The following is a 10,475-nucleotide window of genomic DNA, read 5'->3' as shown; positions in this document are numbered from 1 at the left end:
TGCAGAGTACATCATGAGAAACGCTGGGCAGGAAGAAGCACAAGCTGGAATCAAGATTGCCAGGAGAAATATCAGTCACCTCAGATATGCAGATGACACCACCCTTATGGCAGAGAGTGAAGACGAACTAAAAAGCCTCTTGATGAAAGTGAAAGAGGAGAGTGAAAAAGTTGGCTTAAAGCTCAACATTCAGAAAACTAAGATTGTGGCATCTGGTCCCATCACTTCATGGGGAATAGATGGGGAAACAGGGGAAACAGTGTCAGACTTTATTTTTTGGGGCTCCAAAATAACTGCAGATGGTGATTGCAGCCGTGAAATTAAAAGACACTTACTCCTTGGAAGGAAAGTTATGACCAACCTAGATAGCATATTAAAAAGCAGAGACATTACTTTGCCAACAAAGGTCTGTCTGGTCAAGGCTATGGTTTTTCCAGTGGTCATGTATGGATGTGAGAGTTGGACTGTGAAGAAAGCTGAGTGCCGAAAATTGATGCTTTTGAACTGTGGTGTTGGAGAAGACTCTTGAGAGTCCCTTGGACTGCAGGAAGATCCAACCAGTCCATCCTAAAGGAGATCAGTCCTGGGTGTCCATTGGAAGGACTGATGCTGAAGCTGAAACTCCAATACTTTGGCCACCTCATGCGAAGAGTTGACTCATTGGAAAAGACCCTGATGCTGGGAGGGATTGGGGACAGGAGGAGAAGGGGACGACAGAGGATGAGATGGCTGGATGGCATCACTGACTCAATGGACATGAGTTTGAGTAAACTCTGGGTGTTGGTGATGGACAGGGAGGCCTGGCGTGCTGCGATTCATGGGGTTGCAAAGAGTCGGACATGACTGAGCGACTGAACTGACTGAACTGACTGATACAATACACCCTTGTAGCTTATTTTATACATAGTGGTTTGTATCTCTTTATTTTATACCCCTATCTTGCCCCTCTCCACTTTCCTCTTCTCACTGGTCTGTTCTCTATATCTACATATTCTATATCTCTATATCTATATATTAGTTGGTCTCTATATCTGTGAGTCTGCTTCTTTTATGTTATATTCACTAGTTTGCCATATTTTTTAGATTCCACATATGAGTGAATCCTACAGTGTCTGTCTTTCTTTGACTTAAGTCACGTATCATAAAGAAACTTTAAAACATGAAATATAATAGAAATTTCCAAGTATTGTCTGATAAGACTAAAGTGCTACAAACCTCGCTGATTGGGAGTCTGCATCACCAGAATGTGAGCTTGTATTTTCTGTAGTTAAATTAGGGCCACCCTATAGCTTCACAGAACTACCACCAAGTTAGGTTGCTATTATATCATTCTGAAATATCTTCCCTTTCCTCAATGCTACATGTACAATGACTCCAGAATTATCTTTTCTGAGACAAAATTCTAGCTGTATATGACCACCTATAAAACAGATTTTAAGCTCCTTAGCATGGCATATAGGGTCTTTCATGATCTGGACTTATTTTACATGCCTAGCCTCATTAATATTCCTTTCTTCACATGTGCTCCAGCTCCAGTCATGCTGAAAAGATAACTAAATCTCTTTGTTGCTAACACATTTTATGCCTTAATGAAAAACCAAGCTTCTTCTCACCTGGAATGTCTGCCCTGGTCTGCCTCCAGACTTGGACTTGTGCAAATCTTGGGACTATTTGCCCTCCAATCCATTCCCCATGTCCCCCACGTTCTACTCTATGTTGGGGGAACTGAGGGGATGAGATGCTGACCCATGCAGGTGGTTCCCAGGTCGACTTCTCAGGTAATTATGAAAGTTGATGTTGTTGTTCAGTTGCTAAGTTGTGTCCAACTCTCTGCGACCCCATGAACGGCAGCACACCAGGCTCCCTGTCCTTCACTATCTCCTGGAGTTTACTCAAACTCATGTCCATTGAGTTGGTGATGCCATCCAACCATCTCATCCTCTGTCGTCCTCTTCCCCTTTGGCCCTCAATCTTTCCCAGCATCATGGTCTTTCCAGTGAGTCAGTTCTTCACATACTTTGCCAAAGTATTGGAGCTTCAGCTTCAATTCCAATGAATATTCCAATGAATATTCAGGATTGATTTTCTTTAGGATTGACTGGTTTGATCTTGCTGTTCAAGGAACTCGAGGCCTAGGCAGGAGATGGGTAGTGGGAAAAGGGGAAAGACCAGAGTGTGGCTTCCTCTCGCTCTCTAGTTGAGAGAAGTCAACTGTTTGTACTGGGTCTGAGCCACCAGTTCCTGCTGGAGAGGTTTGTTTTGGTTTTAGTTCTTGCCAGGGGATCCAGTCCTTGGACTCTGGTTATACCGTCTCTTCTTTTTCTTTCCCACTTTCTGCTATTATCAGTTTCTAGGTTGCCTTACATCACCTACTTAATTTTTTTAGGTCTTCTCTCATCTATTGAGTCAATTCTGTGTATTACATTCTGTCTGTTCTATGTATTAAAGTAGTTTCTGTTTCTTGGTTCTTGACTAATACAATGTTAACTGTTATCTCCTCTCTGGAGAGTATCTTGATTCCTACCATTCCTTAACCCCCATATTAAATTTTTTTAAATTTAATTTTATTTTTGGCTGTGCTGCATGGCATGTGGTATCTTAGTTCCCTGACCAGGGATTGAAACTGTGCCCTTTACAGTGGAAGCACAGAGTCTTAATCACTGGACTTCCCTAGCTGTTAATATAATCTCCATGTTAAGTGTGAGAGGACATGGGCACACCTATGGGTGAGTCATGTTGATGTTTGGTAGAAGCCAATGCAATACTATAAAGCAATTATCCTTCAATAGTAAATAAATTAATTAAAAAAGAACTCTAAAATATATAGCTACACCTATATTTTTTCTTTGAGAAGAAGAAAATTAGTTACTTATAAATCACCTCCAACAGAAACTGTTTTTTAATGTTAAGCTCAAAAGACCTTTATATGGACTTCTTGTCTTTTAAAACACACAGATGTTCTAATTCCCTACCTCAATATATAGCACTATTTTCCTTGGGAAATAGTCAGAAGGTTGGGAATCATTCTAAGTATTCCCTCTTCTCAGAAGCCTAATTTTTGCTGCATCTACTTAAGATAATCTAGGTTGCCTAGCTGTGGTAATGCGTGCGTGTGTGTCTGCTAAGTCACTTCAGTGGTGTCCGACTCTTTGGGACCCCATGGGCTGTAGCCCACCAGACTCCTCTGTCCATGGGATTGCCAGGCAAGAATAATGGAGTGGGTTGCCATGCTCTCCTCCAGGGGATCTTCCTTATCCAGGGATCGAACTTACTTCTCTTGTGGCTCCTGCATTGCAGGCAGATTCTTTACCACTGAGCCACCAGGGAAGCCTAGTAGTAATGAATAACTCCAAATCTCATGGACTTACATCCACAACATTTTAATTTTTTGTCATCCTGTATGACCATCTTGGGTTGGCTGTAGCTCTCCTTGTGTTGCCTGAATTCTGTGACCCTGAACTGATGGAATAGTCTTTGTCTGGAGCTTTTCTGATCATCACGGCACATGTGGAAAGAGAACTTAGGTGATAATTACTTGGAAGTAGTCAAGTAATGTGGTAATTTACATTATTTTAACCCATATTTAGCATCTTCCATTCATAGAATTGTATATGCCCTTCCTAAATAAATCAGACATGGTCATATGACTTGCTTTGGTCAATGAAACAGGACAGGATCACTTGAAAGTGGAAGCTTTAAAAGTTGGCCTAAGTTCTCTTTCTCCATGTGCTGTGATGATTGGAAATGCAACCCAAGACGGCCATATAGTACGAGAAAAAACTAAAATGCTGCAGATGTAAGACCATGAGCTTTGGTGTTACTTATTACTTTCTAATTGGTGACAAAGCCCTGCTAATTATAAGACTTTTTCGTATCTATCATGTACATTTTCATTATCACTACTGCTACTGCTTTTCCCAAAACCTTGTCATTTGTCACTTGACTACTCTGTTAATCCCCCAAATATTCTCTGTATTCCCAAAGCTGATCTTTTCCAATCTATCAGCCACACAGAAGGAAAAGTCATTTCTTAAAATACAAAATTCACTCCAGCTTCAAACTCATTGAAAGCTTTTTGGTGCTGATTGAAAAAAAAATAGTCAGACACTATTTTAAACCAACAAAATACTCAAATCACAGATTTAGACATACTTATGTTCATACTTGGTCTTCCCAGGTGGCGCTAGTGGTAAAGAATCCTCCTGCCAGTGCAGGAGACACAGGAGATGAGGCTTCAACCCCTGGGCCAGGAAGATGCCCTGTAGGAGGGCACTGCAGCCCACTCCAGTATTCTTGCCTGGAGAATCCCATGGACAGAGGAGACTGGTGGGCTAAAGTCCAAAGGGTAGCAAAGAGTCAAACATGACTGAACCAACTTAGCATGCACGCATCTTCATATTTATATCAAAATCTTCTTCATCAACTGTGAAATCAGATTGATAGGGACCTGATCTTACTTAAGTATGTATTCTCAGCACATAGTACAGTCTGTAGGTGGTCAGTGTTGGGTTTGTGTTTATTGAATGGATGGGTTTCTTTCTGTTAAATTTTATGTTGTTGGGTTGATCCTTTTGTTCTCTCCTATCAGTTGTATTAGTAAGCTGTTCATTTCTCCTAGTTTGCTGCATTTTACATATTTAAGAAGGACGATGATGCTTTTAGTCAAGGTGCTAAATGGAGAAACCTGGGGCAAGACTTCTGTTTCACCAAGTTTTAAGTAATAAATGTAACACAGCAGTCTGAAGGTTTTTTTTTCCTGGGGGTGTATCAAAGGGAAGGACTTGGTTATGAAGGACAGACTATGTGAGGGAACATAGGCAGAGCCTGATGATAAACATTTGGCAGAAGTTGATAAAATTTATCATCAAATGCTGTCAAGCATATAGAAAAACTGGATCACTCATACATTGCTGGTGTGAATGTAAAGTGGTACAGCTACTCTGAAAAAATATTTTGACAGTTTCTTTAAAAACTAAGCATGGAACTACACCATACAGCCCAGCAATTGTACTCCTAGGCATTTATCCAAAGAAATAAAATTTATGTTTATGCAAAAACCTGTACACAAATGTTCATGGCAGTTTCATTTGTAATAGTCCAAACCTAGAAACTATCCAGTTGTCATTAAATGGATGAATGGTTAAACAAACTGCTATATATTTATCTACAGAATTGGAATACTACCAGCAATAAACAGAGAAGGAACTATCAATACACACAACAGTCTGGATGAATCTTCAGAGAATTATGCTAAAAAAAAGTGAATTATGTAAAAAAAGTCAATCTCCAAAAGCTAAATACTGTATAAGTCCATTATATAAACATAAACACTCTCAAAATGACAAAGTTATAGAAAAGGAAAACAGATTTCTGAGTTCCAGGGCTTAAGAAGCAAACAGGAGTAAGAGGGAAGTGAGTGTGGTGTATAAGGATCCCATGAGAAATGTTTATGGTGATAGAAATGCTTTGTACTTGTATGTATTGATGTCAATACACTGGTTTTGATATTGTAGCATCATTTTGCAAGAAACTTAGTAGAGAATATGGCACTTCCATGGTGGCTCAAATGGTAAGGAATCTGCCTTCAATTCAGGAGACCTGGATTTGATCCCTGGGTCACAAAGATCCCCTGCAGAAGGGAATGGCTACCCACTCCAGTAATCTTGCCTGGAGAATTCCATGGACAGAGGAGCCTGGCAGGTTGTGGTCTATGGGGTCACAAAGAGTCAGACACGACTGATGCGACTTAGCACACATTGGGAAGATAATCAGAATATATAAATACATATTATATGCAATTTAATTAATATAAGCTATATTACTATATATGGTATATTTTGTATGCATATATAATTATATACACATGTGATGGGTGTATATACATGTATATACTTGTGTGTATAACTATATATACATGTATCTATATGTGTATAATTACATCAGTTCAGTTCAGTCACTCGGTCGTGTCTGACTCTTTGTGATCCCATGAACTGCAGCACACCAGGCTTCCCTGTCCATCACCGACTCCTGGAGATTGCTCAAACTCATGTCCATTGAGTCGGTGATGAACTTCTGTCCCCTTCTCCTCCTGCCTTCACTCTTTCCCAGCATAAGGGTCTTTTCCAGTGAGTCAGTTCTTCCCATCAGGTGGCAAAAATATTGGAGCTTCAGCTTCAGCATCAGTCCTTCCAATGAATATTCAGGACTGATTTCCTTTAGGATTTACTGGTAGGATCTCCTTGCAGTCCAAGGGACTCTCAAGAGTCTTCTCCAACACCATAGTTCAAAAGCATCAATTCTTTGGTGCTCAGCTTTTTTTATGGTCCAACTCTCACATCCATACATGACTACTGGGAAAATCATAGCTTTGATTAGACGGACTTTGTCAGTAATGTCTCTGCTTTTTAATATGCTATCTAGGTTTGTCATAGCTTTTCTTCCAAGGAGCAAGTCTCTTTTAATTTCATGGGTGCAGTCACCATCTGCAGTGATTTTGGAGCCCAAGAAAATAAGTTCTGTCACTGTTTCCACTGTTTCCCATCTGTTTACCATGAAGTGATGGAATATGTAACCTTAATCCCTTTCTTCCATAAATCCAACAAGCTACAAGAAACCCATTCATAGTTTTATGTGAGTTTTCAAAACATTTTTGGCACATTTAAAAGCAACCAGGATTTCCCTGGTGGTCCAGTGGTTAAGACTCTGTGCTTCTACTGCAGGGGGCATGGGTTCGATCCCTTGTTGGGGAACTAGGATCCCACATGCCCTTTGACCAAAGAAATAAAGAAATATGCATATATGAATAAGCCATACTTTATCTAAACTGACATCAATGTGAATATTTAAATCATTTCTAGTATATTTTTTGTTACTTTGAATTACCCTTCCTCCACTTTCTCTGTGTCTCCAAATCCTTTCTCATCTATCTAGATTCTGTCTTCTCAGGGCTTCCAAATGAGAACTGATGGCTGTTTTGGTTCCAATCCTACCATGTCTGTGCCTCTGTTAGATCAAGCTGAGTGTGGTCACTTGATTATGTTCTCATAACTTCTGCATTAAGACCATGAACTACTTGAAGGCCAAAATTACAGAATGTCCAATTTTGTATCCTTACTATCTTGTCCTTATGTATAATTTTTTTTTTCTTAATATGTTGTTGTTGTTCAATAGCTAAGTCATGTCCAACTCTTTGAGACCCCATGGACTGCAGCACACCAGTTTTCCTTGTCCTCACTATCTCCTGGAGCTTGCTCAGATTCATGTCTATTGAGTTGGTGATGCTACCTGACCATCTCATCCTCTAACTCTCTCTTCTCCTTTTCCCTTCAATATTTCCCAGCATCAGAGCCTTTTTAATGAATTGGCTCTTTGCATCAGGTGGTCAAAGTATTGGAGATTCAGCTTCAGCATCGGTTCTTCCAATGAATCTTCAGGGTTCACTTCCTTTAGGATTGACTGGCTTGATCTCCTTGAAGTCCAAGGGACTCTCAAGAGTCTTCTCCAGCACCACAGTTTGAAAGTACCAATTCTATGGTGCTCTGCCTTCTTTATGGTCCAACTCCCACATCCATACATGACTACTGGAAAAACCATAGCTTTTACTATATGGACTTTTGTTGGCAAAGTGATATCTTTGCTTTTCTAATATGCTATCTAGGTTAGTCATAGCTTTCCCTTCAAGAAACAAGTGTCAAAAAAAAAAAAAAAAAAGAAACAAGTGTCTTTTAATTTCTTGTCTGTAGTCACCATTCATAGTGATTTTGGAGTCCAAGAAAATAAAGTCTGTCACTGCTTCCATTTTGTCCCCATCTATTTGCCATGAAATGATGGAACTGGATGCCATGAGCCTAGGTTTTTGAATGTAGAGTTTTAAGCCGGCTTTTCCACTCTCCTTGTTTACATTCTTCATGAGGCTCTTTAGTTCCTCTTCACTTTCTGCCATTAGAGTGGTATCATCTGTATATCTGAGGCTGTTGATATTTCTCCTGGCAATCTTGATTCCAGCTTGTGATTCATCCAGTCCCACATTTCACATAATGTACTGTGCATATGGTTTCAGTGTGTCTGCCCTCTGATGACCTCTTGCACAATTGCACTCATCTCACACGTTAGTGAAGTAATGCTCAAAATTCTCCAAGCCAGGCTTCAGCAATACGTGAACCGTGAACTTCCAGATGTTCAAGCTGGTTTTAGAAAAGGCAGAGGAACCAGAGATCAAATTGCCAACATTTGCTGGATCATCAAAAAAGCAAGAGAGTTCCAGAAAAACGTATATTTCTGCTTTATTGACTATGTCAAAGCCTTTGACTGTGTGGATCACAATAAACTGTGGAAAATTCTGAAGGAGATGGGAATACCAGACCATCTGACCTGCCTCTTGAGAAACCTGTATGCAGGTCAGGAAGCAACAGTTAGAACTGGACATGGAACAACAGACTGGTTCCAAATAGGAAAAGGAGTATGTCAAGGCTGTACATAGTCACCCTGCTTATTTAACTTAGATGCAGAGTACATCATGAGAAATGCTGAGCTGGAAGAAGCACAAGCTGGAATCAAGATTGCTGGGAGAAATATCAATAACCTCAGATATGCAGATGACACCACCCTTATGGCAGAGAGTGAAGACGAACTAAAAAGCCTCTTGACGAAAGTGAAAAAGGAGAGTGAAAAAATTGGCTTAAAGCTCAACATTCAGAAAACCAAGATCATGACATCTGGTCCCATCACATCATGGGAAATAGATGAGGAAACAGTGGAAACAGTGTCAGACTTTATTTTTTGGGTTCCAAAATCACAGCAGATGGTGACTGCAGCCATGAAATTAAAAGACGCTTACTCCTTGGAAGGAAAGTTATGACCAACCTAGATAACATATTAAAAAGCAGAGACATTACTTTGCCAAGAAAGGTCTGTCTAGTCAAGGCTATGGTTTTTCCAGTGGTTATGTATGGATGTGAGGGTTGGACTGTGAAGAAAGCTGAGTGCCAAAGAATTGATGCTTTTGAGCTGTGGTGTTGGAGAAGGCTCTTGAGAGTCCCTTGGACTGCAAGGAGATCCAACCAGTCCATCCTGAAGGAGATCAGTCCTGGGTGTTCATTGGAAGGACTGATGCTGAAGCTGAAACTCCGATACTTTGGCAACCTCATGTGAAGAGCTGACTCATTGGAAAAGACCCTGATGCTGGGAGGGATTGGGGGCAGGAGGAGAAGGGGACGACAGAGGATGAGATGGCTGGATGGCATCACCGACTCGATGGACATGTGTTTGAGTAAACTCTGGAGTTTGTGATGGACAGGGATGCCTGGCGTGCTGCAATTCATGGGGTCACAAAGAGTCGGACACGACTGAGCAACTGAACTTAACTGAACTGAACTGTACATATAAGTTAAATAAATAGGATGATAATATATAACTTTGTTGTACTCCTTTCCCAGTTTTGACCCAGTCAGTAGTTCCATGTAAGGTTCTAACTGTTTCTTCTTGACTCACATATAGGTTTTTCAGGAGACAGGTTTCTCAGGAGACAAGTAAGTTGGTCTGGTATCATCTCTCTAAGAGTTTTCCACAGTTTGTTGTGAACCACTCAGTCAAAAGCTTTAATGTAGTCAATGAAGCAAAAGTAGATATTTTTCTGGAATTCCCTTGCTTTCTCTATGATCCAACAAATGTTGGCAATTTGTCTCTGGTTCCTCTGCCTTTTCTAAATCCAGCTTGTGCATCTGGAAGTTCTCAGTTCACATACTATTGAAGCCTAGCTTGAAGGACTTTGAGCACTACGTTATTAACATACAAAAAGAGTGCAATTGTATGTTACTTTGTACCTTCTTTGGGATTGGAATGAAAATAACCTTTTCTAGTACTGTGGCCACTGCTGAGTTTTCCAAATTTGCTGGCACACTGAGTGCAGGACTTTAACAGCATCATCTTTTAGGATTTGAAATTCTGGAATTTCATCACTTCCACTAGCCTTTTTTGTAGCAATGCTTCCTAAAGCCCACTTGACTTCAGACTCCAGGATGTCAGGCTCTAGTGAGTGACTGCACCATTGTGGTTTTCTCAGTCCTTAAGACATTTTTTGTACACTTTTTTCTGTGTATTCTTGCCACCTCTTTTTAATCTCTTCTGCTTCTGTTAGGTCCTTACCATTTCTGTCCTTTATCATGGCCATCTTTGCATGAAATGTTCCTTTGATAGCTCCAACTTTCTTGAAGCAATCTCTAGACTTTCCCATTCCATTGTTTTCCTCTACTTTTTTGCACTGTTCATTTAAGGCCTTCTTATGTCTCCTTGCTATTCCCTGTAACTCTGCATTCAGTTGAGTATATCTTTCCCATTCTTCCTTGCTTTTTGCTTCCCTTCTTTCCTCAGCTATAAGTAAAGTCTCCTCAGACCACCACTTTGCTTGTTACATTTCTTTTTCTTTGAGTTGGTTTGGTCACTGCCTCCTGTACAATGTTATGAACCTCTGTCCACTA

Source organism: Cervus canadensis, chromosome 4 (assembly GCF_019320065.1).
Source record: "Cervus canadensis isolate Bull #8, Minnesota chromosome 4, ASM1932006v1, whole genome shotgun sequence".
NCBI classification, from domain to species: domain Eukaryota; kingdom Metazoa; phylum Chordata; class Mammalia; order Artiodactyla; family Cervidae; genus Cervus; species Cervus canadensis.
Note: the sequence above shows the minus strand (reverse complement) of the source record.